This window comes from Oryzias latipes, chromosome 17, assembly GCF_002234675.1.
Source record: "Oryzias latipes chromosome 17, ASM223467v1".
Taxonomy (NCBI): Eukaryota; Metazoa; Chordata; class Actinopteri; order Beloniformes; family Adrianichthyidae; genus Oryzias; species Oryzias latipes.
This window is the reverse complement of record NC_019875.2, coordinates 6,338,582-6,352,831: the sequence shown is the minus strand read 5'-3', so window position 1 is coordinate 6,352,831 and position 14,250 is coordinate 6,338,582.

The following is a 14,250-nucleotide window of genomic DNA, read 5'->3' as shown; positions in this document are numbered from 1 at the left end:
TTTACTTTAGAATAAAAAGAAAACACCTGACTGTGACCTTCCAACACCTGCAAGCTGCTAACCTCAGCCTGAACATGAAAAAACACAATTTCTTCAAAGACAGCTCATGTTTCTGGGGCACATCGTTTCTGGAAAAAGTGTAGAAGTTGAGTTTGACAAGAGACAAGCTTTTCCATATTATCTGTTTACTAGAGATTTATTATCTCTTCTCAATGATCCCCACACAATCGCCACTAAAATGGTTCAAAACATTAGACTCATCCATATCAAGCTTTTTATGGAACAATAAACCTGCAAGAATTAGTCTAAAAACTTAGAATTACTTAGAATTACCTAACTTCTACAACTATTTTCTTGGAAATAGATTACAATACATCTTAAAATGGTTTAAAAAAAACAATCCAGAAACCAACGCATGGTAAGACTTAGAACAGGCTTTCTGTGGAAAGATCAACCTGTTGGATCTACTATGTAGTAGCCAAACAGTTAAAAACAGGACTGTTTCAAAAGTACTAATATAAAAGCCACTTTAACAGCCTGGTGGGCATTTCTCAAAATATCAATCTCATCAATTCAACCGTGCAAAATGACACCTATCTGGAACAACCCGGACATCCTTATAAACAAAAAAATGATTCACTTCCCAGCTTGGCAAGCTGGGGGCTTAACACTACTAGAGCATTTAATTATTGATAGAAGATTCATAACACCCCAGGAAATACAAGACAAACATGGAATAAATAAATTCTTGGAATATCAGCAACTAAAGTCTATTATTATTAGAACGTTTAAATACAAAGACAACGATTTTGTCATGGTGCCTCTGTCGGCTCCTCCCCCTCCCCTCTCTGCTTGGCCACTGATTCATCCCAGCTGCGCCCACTCAACTCATCACCCTGCCAGACCTTCTTAAGGAGCTCCTGGATCATCATTCATCGCCAGTTCGTTGCCCCTGATGGTGCTAATCTGGTCTTATCACAGTTTCATGTCATGTACCTCTTGCTTTTGCCTTACACACCCTATCTTGTCTCCAGGACCTACATGCCCAGGAGTGGACGCCCGAATCAGTTCCTACCCGAGCGGATCATTATTCTTGACCACCTACCTCGTCACAGAGTCTTGCCCAAACGTCACGCCTCAGCTCGAGCCACAGCCGAACCTCAAGCCACGTCACGAGCCGCCGCCGAACCTCAAGTCAGGCTACAGAACCACGACAACTCTCCAGATTCGTTGCCTACCTGCCACAGCAAACTATTACGACACTGGAGCAAATAAAACCCATTAATTTCACTCACCTCCTGTCCTCCTTCCGGGTTCCAGCTTCTGGGTCTGCCTAGCTTCGCTAACCATGACAGAACGAACTGGCCATCCTCCCGACCCAGCTGACCCGGACGATCTCCGTCAAACTGTTTCCCAGCAAGGACTATTTCTGGAACTGCTCTACAGTGCCATAGCTCGTATCACTTCTATCCAAGAGGATCTTATCACACGTATCAAAGGTACCACTCAAACTCTTACTGAGCTAACCGAGCAATATGCCAACACTGCTACAGGACCATCCATTCTATCTTCCGGCAACATCGTTGCTTCCACTTCCGGTTCAGACAACACACAGGAAAACTTCCGGCTACAACCCGAACCGTTTCCAGGCGACGTCGAAGCCTGTGGCGGCTTTTTGCTTCAATGTCAGCTTATATTCCAGCAAGCTCCCAGGTACTATCACTCAGATCATAGTAAAATCACTCTCATCATAAACTCACTCCGCAACAAAGCCCTGCAGTGGGCTCAAGCCTTTGTCTCAGCTAATCCCATCACTCACCTTAGCTATGAACATTTCCTGAATGAATTTCGTCTGATTTTTGATCAACCACGAAAACAGGAGGAAGCAACCCGAAGACTCTTAAGTCTTAAACAGTGTTACCGAACTGTCAGAGATCACGTCCTAGATTTCCGCATTCTGGCAGTAGAAGCAGGCTGGCCTGATCCAGCATTAAGGGGAATATTTTATCAATCCTTAAATGAATCAATTAAAGATCATCTTTGTACCCAGCCCGAAGCTAATACTTTTGAAGATCTGGTTTCTGCAGCTCTTCGCTCGGATATCCGGCTCAGAGAGCGACTCCATGATCGTCAACACAACTTAAGAAAACCCACCAGTAATCCTGCCATCTCTACCGCCACGTTCCAGTCACCCCCCAGAACAGAGTCCATTGCCAACCCCAAAACATCTGAGGAGCCTATACAGATAGGTCATTCTAAACTTTCTGTAGAAGAACGACAAAGGCGCAAAGAAGAGGTTTCATGTTTTTATTGTGGTACTCAAGGACACTTAGTGACTCAATGCACCCTGCGTTCAAACTCCCGAGCCTCCTTCCCAAGTAACAGGACGCAGAGGGACAATTCCACCACTCAAGCTACTCCTAATTTTCTGTACATTCCTGTCAAGTTATTCAACAAAACCAAAGTCCATAGCTTCAAGGCCCTTATTGACTCCGGAGCCAAACAGAGCTTTATTGATCAAAATCTTGTTACTGAACTTTGTCTCCCCACAGAACCCTTGGAAACTCCCATCGAAGCCTCTGGTTTAGGAGGTCAACACCTCTCCCGGATCACGCATCGCACCAAACCCGTTCAGCTACTCGCATCTGGTAATCACAGAGAATTTATTCAATTTTTTATCACACAGTCCACTCACACTCCTATAGTCCTTGGGTTCTCATGGTTAAAATTGCACAACCCTCAATTCAATTGGAGCCTTGGTCATATCATTAACTGGAGCGCCTACTGTTTAGCTAACTGTCTCTCGTCTGCTATACCTTCTGCTCGCCCTCACCCCACAGAACTTAATGTCAAGATGAATCTGGATAAGGTCCCTGCATGCTATCACGACTTACGAGACGTTTCTTGCAAAACCAAAGCTAGCGCTTTACTTCCACATCGCCCCTATGATCGTGAAATTAACTTACTACCTGGTTCCACCTTACCTAAGGGGAGACTTTTCAACCTTTCCGGGCCTGAAAAACTTTCCATGGAAAGTTACATTCAGGAGGCGCTGTCTCTAGGCCACATCCGTCCCTCGTCATCCCCCGTAGGAGCAGGGTTTTTTTCGTTGAAAAGAAGGATAAATCTCTTCGCCCCTGCATTGACTACCGGGAACTCAACCAAATAACCATCAAGGATAAATACTCTCTGCCACTCATCTCCTCTGTGTTTGACTCTGTCCAAGAAGCTCACGTCTTCACGAAACTGGATCTCCGCAATGCCTATCACCTGGTCCGTGTCAAGGAGGGGGACGAATGGAAGACTGCCTTCAATACTCCACTAGGACATTATGAATACTTAGTTATCCCTTTTGGGTTGACTAACGCCCCAGCAGTCTTCCAAAGACTAGTTAATGACGTCCTCAGAGATTTTCTCAACCGTTTCGTTTTCGTATATCTTGATGACATCCTCGTTTACTCTAGCAACCAAACCCAACATGAGCAACACGTACGTCAAGTACTCACCCGACTGTTAGAAAACAAACTTTTTGTCAAGGCAGAGAAATGCAAATTCCATGTAAATTCCGTGCAGTTTTTGGGGTACATCATTGAGGCTGGTCGCATACGACCCGATCCCTCCAAGATCGAGGCTGTTGCTAATTCGGGTTCCGGGTTACACAGCAGGACGCGTGGCGTGCCTCTCTGCGAATACAACTATCTTCAAATTATTTAAAAGGTTGATTTTCAAAAAAGAGAGCTGACCATGCCCCCGAAGAAACCCCAGGAATATGAAGATCTCAAAAAGACTCTTGACATTATTCAAGAAAACGCTGAAAAGTTTTATGGAACAAGTGTCGGCTAAGCTAACGCCCCTTTGGGATATGATGGAAGAGTTCCGAAGATTTCGGGCTCAAAACAAGCAGCGAGAAAACCAGGTCGAAATTCTGGAGAAAAGACTGGACGATGTGGAACAGCAAGTAAGAATGAATAATGTCATTCTCACTGGAGTACCAATCAAGCCTCGAGCTAGCACTGCTAATGCTAGCGCTAGCGTAGCTAGCAGTGCCAATACGGAGATCGGTGCTGTGTCTCTGGATCAGCAAATACATTCATTTCTCACATCTAAAGGGATTTCCCTGGATCTCAATACCATCGAGACCTGCCACCTGCTCCCCAGGAGAAAGGAGACGGATAAACCAGCAATCCTCATCAGGTTTGTGAATCACAAACACAAGCTAGCTTTGATGAATCAAAGGAAACACCTGAAAGGTTCGGCTGCTTATCTGAACGACCATCTGACCAGAAGGAATGCTGAAATCTCAAAACATGCACGGCTTCTCAGGAAGCGTAAGCAGATTGAGAACACTTGGGTTAAAGGCTGCAGGATTTATGTCAAACCGCTCGGTCCAGAGGACCGGTCAAAGGTTGTGGTTGTGAACACCATGAAAGACTTTGAAAAGTGTTTGATCACGGTCGTCTGAAACAACGTGGAGTAATAAACCAAAGAGCCAAATAATTTCAAGAAATATGACACGTGGATTCATCACTTTAAGGTAACCTGAATAACAGCAGAGTTCTGACCTGCAGACAACTTGACCTCAACTTTCACCGTCGCTGATATCAGCTGAAGAAGGATATGGACTTGAATCTAATGTCTGCAGACATAACATCAAAGAGAACTATAAACTCTGTTTTGAACCCAGGAGATCAGCTGTTATCAGTAAAAGAAGAAATACCAACCTTGGACAATCGACAGTTATGGACCCTTTTTACTCTTCCCCTACAGCATTTCTTTATTATAAAAAAAAAAATACAAAAAAATACAAAAAAATATTTAAAAAAAGTAAAACAAATGATTAATCACTTATTGAAAATTGTTAAATTGATTGACTTTTAATGATATTACTACACTTTCTCCAAAACTTGATAAATTGATTCAAAAATCTTTCCTAATGTAGCATAATTTTGCACATGTTTTTAACTTTTGATACTTGATGAAATTTTTGCTATGAAAATTCCTGAAGTAGTGTTGTCTGCTTTAATAATATAGTATTATGTTTTATTCATATGAATGGCTTTTATAAGTAACATAAGCTGCATATATTTCAGATGACTGATCTGCATTTGCCATGTTGATTTCTAAAATAGTTATTTTTGACGTAATACTTAAGTAATTCAATCTTTGTCATGTGCTTTATCGATATCTTATGATTTTTAATTCTGTCTGATAAAAACTGGGAACCGGATATTGATAAATCATGTAATAAAATGGTTACAGTATAATCGGGGTGGGATTATATAAGTTCGCTTCCTCCCACTCCCTTTCAAGCAATATTTATTAATTATGTCTAATTATCCTAAGTTTGATTAGTTACTGTATGAATGTATAACTGATGTTTATATTGCTGTTGTGTATTATTTCTACTTAATTTGCTTGAAATAAACCATTTCAAATCTAATTGGGAGCCTCCTAACAACCGTAAGAAACTGCAACAATTTTTGGGCTTTGCTAATTTCTATAGACGCTTTATCAGAAATTATAGTAGCATAGCCACTCCTCTCACTCGCCTCACTTCTACCCACCAACATTTTCAATGGACTCAGGAAGCTCAACAGGCCTTCGACCACCTCAAGAAACTGTTCGTCACAGCCCCCATCTTGATTCAACCAGACCCCTCACGTCAGTTTATCGTGGAGGTAGATGCCTCGGACTCTGGGGTCGGTGCTGTCTTATCCCAGAAGGAACTAAAGACAGGTAAACTCAAACCATGTGCCTTCTTTTCTAAAAAGTTGTCGTCAGCAGAACAGAATTACGACGTGGGAAACCGTGAACTGCTGGCGATAAAACTGGCTCTGGAGGAGTGGCGGCACTGGCTGGAGGGGGCTTAACATCCCTTCATCGTCTGGACCGACCATAAGAATCTCGCCTACCTGAGAACAGCCAAGAGATTAAATTCACGTCAGGCTCGGTGGTGTCTGTTTTTTGACAGATTTCGGTTCACCATAACCTACCGTCCGGGAACCCGTAACGTCAAGCCTGACGCGCTTTCTCGCAAGTACTGTACTACGGAAAACACCACCACCACCATGTTTCCTTCTACCTGCATCATAGGCGCCTTCACCTGGGATATTGAAAACCGGGTCCTCCAAGCCCAAGGTGAGGAACCCGATCATGCTCCATGTCCTAACGGCACTCTATTTGTCCCCACCTCACTCAGTTCAGAAGTCATTTCCTGGGGACACTCCTCTCGGTTGTCCTGTCATGGAGGCGTCCAAAGAACACTGCATCTCCTCCGAAGAAGATTCTTCTGGCCTTCCATGGAAAAAGATGTCAGAGAGTTTGTGGCAGCCTGTACCACCTGCGCCCGCTCTAAGGCCTCTAACTCCGCTCCGGCCGGATTACTGCAACCCTTACTCACCCCCAGCCGTCCATGGTCGCACATCGCCTTGGACTTTGTCACCGGTTTACCTCCGTCCCAGGGTAATTCCATCATCCTCACCGTCGTTGACCGTTTTTCTAAAATGGCACACTTCATCCCCCTGACCCAGTTACCTTCAGCCACGGATACTGCTCAAGTCCTGGTCAACCAAGTATTCCGTCATCACGGCATTCCCTTGGACATTGTTTCTGACCGTGGTCCCCAGTTTGTCTCTCAAGTCTGGAACGCCTTCTGCTCCGCTCTGGGGGCCACGGTCAGCCTCACTTCCGGCTATCACCCCCAGTCTAACGGTCAAGCGGAGAGGGCCAACCAGGAACTGGAGGCAGCGTTACGTTGCCTGGCGGCACAAAACAACGAGGACTGGTCCCAGTACTTGGTGTGGATCGAGTATGCCCACAATACTCACACCTCTTCCGCCACTGGGGTGTCACCGTTCGAAGCCGCCCTCGGGTACTCACCACCTCTGTTTCCGTCCCAGGAACTCGATTTGGCGGTGCCATCAGACCAGGAACATCTCCAGCGTTGCCAACGCATCTGGCAACAGACCACAGCTGCTCTCCTCCGCACCAAGGAGAGCAACTGCCGCATCGCCAATCGACACAGGGTGGTGGGACCCACTTACCAGCCTGGTCAAAGGGTGTGGCTCTCTGCTCGCAACATTCCCCTTCAAGCCACCTCCCGGAAACTGGCTCCACGGTTCATCGGGCCCTACACCATTGACAGGATCATCAATCCTACATGTGTCCGCCTCCGTCTGCCACGAGCACTGAAGGTACACCCCTCATTCCACATCTCCCAAATCAAACCCGTACAGGACAGTCCTCTGTGCCCGCCGTCCGCTTCCCCACCACCTGCCCGGGTCATCGACGGCGCCCCGGCCTTCACGGTCAGCCGTATTCTGGACATCCGTCGCCGGGGCCGCGGGCACCAGTTCCTGGTTGATGGGGAGGGTTATGGTCCTGTGGAGCGTTCTTGGATCTCCCGCTCTCTCATTCTGGACCCGTCCCTCATTGAGGATTATTTCCGGGCCCATCCTGATCACCGTCCTGGACCGCCTGGAGGCGGTCGTTGAGGGGGGGGTACTGTCATGGTGCCTCTGTTGGCTCCTCCCCCTCCCCTCTCTGCTTGGCCACTGATTCATCCCAGCCGCGCCCACTCAACTCATCACCCTGCCAGACCTACTTAAGGAGCTCCTGGATCATCATTCATCGCCAGTTCGTTGCCCCTGATGGTGCTAATCTGGTCTTATCACAGTTTCATGTCATGTACCTCTTGCTTTTGCCTTACACACTCTATCTTGTCTCCAGGACCTACATGCCCACGAGTGGACGCCCGAATCAGTTCCTACCCGAGCGGATCATCATTCTTGACCACCTACCTCGTCACAGAGTCTTGCCCAAACGTCACGCCTCAGCTCGAGCCACAGCCGAACCTCCAGCCACGTCACGAGCCGCCGCCGAACCTCAACTCAGGCTACAGAACCACGACAACTTTCCAGATTCGTTGCCTACCTGCCACAGCAAACTATTACGACACTGGAGCAAATAAAACCCATTAATTTCACTCACCTCCTGTCCTCCTTCCGGGTTCCAGCTTCTGGGTCTCCCTAGCTTCGCTAGCCATGACAGATTTAAAGCTAACAGAAGTTGTTACTTCTCTGATTAATTTCTCAATGAATAACAGTCTCCCCAAATTATACAATCTCTTATGCAACCTTTGCCACAACCTCAGCACAGATCAAAGTTTCTGGTCAGAACTTTGTCTAAACACCTTTAAACTGAAAAAAAGTCCAAATTTGCAGCTAATCCATTTGAAAACTCTTCACAGAATTTACTACACTGGACAGAGGATGTTCAAGATGGGTCTCAGTAAATCAGACATTTGTCAGCACTGCGATAGTAATCTACCCGACAGCTACATGGATGCCCTCTGGTTCTGCACTCCTGTCCAGGCTCTCTGGCAGCAGGTATGTGCTGATCTATCAGTCTGGCTTAAGGTCTCAATCACCGCTTCACCGTCACTTTGCGTGCTTGGTGACATGAGTGCCATCTATATAGAAGGAGGATTAGTATCTATCATTTTCATAACTCTTTGTATATGGAAAAAAACAATTTTACTTAACTGGAAAAATAATAAAAATATTAATTTGAATCAGTACAGGAATCTGCTGTTTGATCCACTGGAGGGGGGGTCCACTGGTGGGACAGGATCTGAGATGTTTAGTGGGGGGGGGGTCACGGAGACAATTCTCAGTTCTGTCTGTGGCTGACCAGAACTTTGGGCGCTCGGTGGGCACGTTGGATATGCAGGTTGGTTTCTGGAGGCAGGGCGAGTTTCTCCATGAGGAGTTTTGTTAGGTAGTCTGTCGCTGAGTTTTTTTCTTTTTCCTCTGGTATTCCAAAAATCCGTATGTTATCACGCCTGCTTCTTCCAGGTGAACTGGTATTTTTTGGTGTTTTAGAGATTAAGAGAGGACCCCCATGTTCCACGATTCTATTTGCGTAATGCATTCTTCTGCCTCGGCAATTCAGGCTCTGTGTGTTTAGAGAGTTTTTTTTAGTCGCCAGTTGTCGATATATTTGTTGTTTCAATCCATTGATTTCTTCTTGACATCTTCTGAAACTTGCTCCTTCAAGGAGGTATTGTCCTTTTTCATGTCTCTTAGGCCACCAATCTCCTAATAGAGTTCACAGTGAATGGTTTCAGCTAGCTGGTTAGCATGAGTGAGTTCATCTCCGTCTTCTTTGGCTTTATCCACTTTTTCTCCTCTTTCCTCTGGTTTCTATTCCTTCATTCATTTAATTTTGAAGCCTGGATAAAATGACACACAAGATTTCAAAAACTGTTTTCTTTTTGTGGGGTCTTCGTTTCCTGTATTCATTATGAAATGTCTTGTAAAAAATAATAGAAATGCAACAGTACAAAAATCATACGGCAGTGGCACCAACGCCACGTGTAACAGACACTCCAGCACTCGTGAGCGTCGTAATTACACGCACATCCACGGTCGGCTAGTCTCAGCAGCCTTCTCTGTCAGACTGCACCTAACTTCTTCTACCCTCAGAGCGCCCTCAACTCAGCCGATTACCGCTACTTAAACGGCATTGCGCCCTCTGCTGTTTTAAACGGTATTAAACACAGAACTTGTGTAACTTTTGATTTTTGAATTGATTACTTCCCCAAACAAATATTTATACCACCTGGTTACATAATATTCATCACGGTTAGTTGTTATGGAATTTCGGGGAGTCTAACATCGATTCATCCTTTTATTTCACCTTTCTGTCCAGTCAAACAAATGTACACAATTGTAATTATTTTAAACTAGGTTACCCTCAAATCCAAAAGGGGTTTATTCAAATATACACCTTATGTGTCATAATAATCCTAACCTATTGTAACAGTAACATCTGCCCATCACAAAAGGCCTTCAGCTCGGATCTGCCTGCTCAGCTGTAGGACTTGTTATAAAAAAGGATGATTTCCCAACACCAACTGATGCAAAGGCTTTTCAGAATGTCTTGGGTCTTGCTTGGTGGTGTCACAAGTTTATTCCTCGCTTCTCTGAAATGTCGGCTCCTCTTAACCACTTAAAAAGAAAGGAGCTGAGTGGAACAGGACTGATGAATTAGTTTGATAAAGTTCATAGTGTCTGTATTGATAACTGACATCTTAGGTTCTTTTTTTTATCAGACACGGCTGAGTTTTTTCACATAACTGACATGTTTCGACGGACATCTTCCGTCTCCGTCAGAGTCGTTATCAGGACATAGCGATGTCAGGACTGATGAATGTCAGGCTAGAATGGATGGATGTAGACTATAGTGTTGCATTTCAACATACTTTTTGGGATATGTAAAATACTAGTCATTCACAACATAGCATGAATTGACGTAAAAACTTACAGCTGGCTATTTATTGATGTTATGCTAATGGGTAACGATTTTATCAATCACTCTGCAACAACAAAATAATATCCGTATTTGACATCATCTTTACTTTACATAACTCTGCCTTTGTGGCGTCTCTCCTCTTCTCTTTTAGTTTTTCTCCTATGGGCTCCAGAAAGTTTTGACATTTCGAGTGAGGGACTCACCTAAAAGGTCCAACTTAGCAGACTTTGTTATGCAGATAATTGAATGTGGGCTTATTCTGTTCTTATCAGGACAAAATAATGACCAGCTAGATTTCAGAATAGCAGTGGTTGCATATTTTTTCTTCCTCCCTGTCCAGCAGCCCCTGGATGTGCAGCACCCTCAGCCCTATATTACGGGCCAGTCCTGATCCCTGTGACCCGGAAAAGGAATGAAGCAGGGTTAGAAAATGAATGAATAGATAGTGGCAAACCAATTAATCTCTACAATATTTTTCTAATGAGTCAAATCTGGTTTGGAGAAAACATCCATCAACTGATACTGTTGAGTGACATTACGAGAGCATTGGACTCTTGAAAATATTCATCGTGGCTTTATCGCAAAATCCCTGTTCGGCGGGCGGACAGGGACGTGGTGTAGGAAAACTACCAGAGTCCTTCTGATAGAGGCTGGGTGGGATCCACTGCCTTTTCCCTGCTGCAGTGCCTCATGACCGGCTCCGATTGCCAAATGCTTTAAGGCGAAGGCCCCGGACCTCGCTGCACCATCTTCGGCGGTGTCAGCTACCCACCTGACCCAATATTAAACACGGACTGAGGAGTTTCTGTAAATCTTAGTGTGTGTGTCGATCAGAATAAAATCTCACCCAAGCAACATGTATGCATTCCGTTTCCTATAATATTGTATTTATTCATGGAAAAGGTTTAAATGTTCATCTGTTGCATCTTGTCCAAAAACATTTAAACTATGACCTGGGTCTTATGTTTGTGATGGTTTTTTTCTCTTAAAAATCGGACCAAAATTAAGCATTTTATCCTCATTTTACTGGATCTGCTATGCCATGTCTCAGTGTTTACTGACATGTCTGATATGGCGCCGCTCTTTACGTTTCTTGGACAATGGTAACATGCTAGCGTAGCGTCTACATAACTCATTGCCTCCGTCCAGCCTAACCTTTGAAATTTTAGATTATGCAATTGTGACAGACAGGGCTGTGGGTGGTAGTTTGTCCCTTATGGTGTACCATAGATTAACATTCATGGCCAGCACCTGTCTGTTGAGCTGTGATTGGCCCATGAGACTGATAAATAGCAGCTCTGGGAGCTCCAACTAGATGCCGGTTTCCTGGTTTGGCCTTGGTGAGTGATCTTAATATGTGGACCTTTTTTGGTCCCTGTTTTTACTAAAGTTTTTAATCATTTGAGTCCTTTTACTAAGGTTTTTAAGCATTTGAGTTTGCAACATTTGAAATTGTATTTATATTAACAGGTGGTGGCATGAGTTCTGACCCTATGACAGGTAACCTAAGGGTTTGTAAACATGATGTGTATGTCCCAGGGAGAACTAACTTATTTGTCTTTTTCCAGCAGAGTTGCCACTGCTGTTTTGCTCATAGTGTTTTTAGTGATTGTTTTTAATGTTTTAATCAAGCTTGACACCCTTGCTTTTATCCATTTTTAATCTGTGTTTCATGCCAATTTCTTCTATTGGTGGTTGGAACTGGCAAAGGTGGCTGCGTCCTCCCTTTATCCTTACGGTAGCTGGTGGGTGCCATACGTAGTATTGTGTAAGGGGAACCCCCCCTGTTTTCAGCCTATAATAGTGGTGTCCTGGGGGGTATTCCAGGAAGCATGTTTAAACTACCCTGACTTTAACCCTGAACTCTGGCTGAAATCCGCCTGAACTTGGTCAGGCTGGGTATGTCAGTTCCAAAAGACCGGATATGAGTTGCCGTAATTACGCTCGACTTGGTAACCCTTGGTTAATGCACGTGCATGTCAAGTACATAAAGACATCCTCAATGGATCGCCGATTTCCGGAGTCACCATGGAAACGCGTGGTGGTGAAAAAAAGAGAGTGCTGCACTTCAGTGAGACGGAGTCGGAGATTAATGACGGCGTATGAAGATTATAACTATCAAAAAAGTAACACGGCTGCTTCCGCAAAAGAGTTTCTGCTTGTAGTAGAAGAACAAAGTAAATGCAAGAGTTTCTGATCTTATTTCCATTTTCCTTGTGAAGCATATCTATCTATCTATCTCAATTCAATTAATCTTTTTTCCATCTTGATGAATTATAATTCTTGAACTCTCAGAATGCATACTTTCATTTATCAATTTTCTAACACTGTCTTCACATGATGTGGCAGTAGGGGTGCTATATAAACTCATCATCCACTCCCTTCCTCTCACTCATGGTGCAGAGACTTGAGCAAAGTAGGACAAAATAACTCGGTAAAACAGCTTAACAACTAAACACATTTGGTCAAAAAGCCACACTTAAAGCCAAATCGCCGCTCTTACAGCAGCACCAAAATTACACCTACTTAATTGAATTAATTTGAATGAAAGTAAAATAACTGTCTGAAAACTAGGTGTTATTTTTAAACTGACTTAACAAAACATGATTTTTAATCATCTTAACTGAACAAATAATTAAGTTTAACAATGTAAAAAAGTTTATTTTTCCAACATCCATATGTGGTCTTATCCCCCTCCCATGGTGGAAAAAGTATATCTGAGCTTCTTCATCCACTAAATCATCTTCAAATGGACACGACATGCTGTTTCACCTCTCTGAAAACAAACTGAGCTCAACTAAACCTGCTCCAGACCAGGTTATGTCCAGAGCACGAGTTGCCATGGCAACTTGACCTACTCTGAAACATAGTTTCATTTCTGGAACCGAAAGCTGAGGTTATCAACTTCCTTAGCCTCAAACTTACCGTGGGAGCTAGCATAACCTGCTTCCTGGAATACCCCCCCCCCCTGCTCAGGTGCACCTCTTCTGTTTTGTATTTTCTTTTAATCGCTGTTTGGGTTGTGGTGTGTTTTTGTGTGCATTTGGCGCCCTGAGCAGGTACTCCTGGTAAGGGTTTGGATTGGAGATCTCCCTTGGTGGTGTTTGTGGCTACCCGCCGGTGCAGTGGGGCTGAGGACCCCCTGGATGCAGCCGCCCTCATGCAGTGTTGGAGCGTGGTTCAACTGTCCGAGTTTATTTTAACCTTCTCTTTTATGGAACTTGTGTCAAGTTTTTAATAAATTGTATATTTTTAACCACTACTAAATCCAGTCTCCATTTGGGGTGCAAATGTAAGAGGGCATTCGGTCACACAATGTCGCTTGTTTATCAGAATGTTTTTTTTTTTCCAGCTGTAGACCAACTCTGGTGTTCTGGTATCACAGACGCAGCTTGATATGATTTGAGAACGGCTTCCTCTCCTCTTGCTGGGATTATTGCACTGATCTTTTTAAGCAATTGTTTGTTGGAACATCAGCAGTAACCCAGTCCAAACGCTTTTTTTTTGTTTACTTTTTTTTTTAAAGTAAAAGGAACTTTACTATGTCTAGTCAGAACATTTCTCCATGATTTTGACATTTTTCTTGAACCTCTCCTTAAACACAAGGGCAGTCATCAGAGCCAGCTGTGCTTAAGCAGGCTGAACCAAGCAGGACGGTTCTGCCTGGGAAACCGGGTCTTGGGGTGTAGACGTTCCCTCAGAGCTTCAGATCAGTTTTTACTGGTTAACCCTCACACCCATATGTTGTATTCATTGTTTTGTTGTTGTTTTCTGGTTTTCTTCTGTTAAAGATGGCAGATCAACAAGAGGAGGACTTGTGGATGGAATTGTTTGTCAAAATGTTTCAAAGTGAGATGTTGAACTAGAGAGTGAACTCACTGAAGAGATGGTTGGAGTCCAGGTTATTTCTATGAAGTCATAAAAGACACTGCAGGA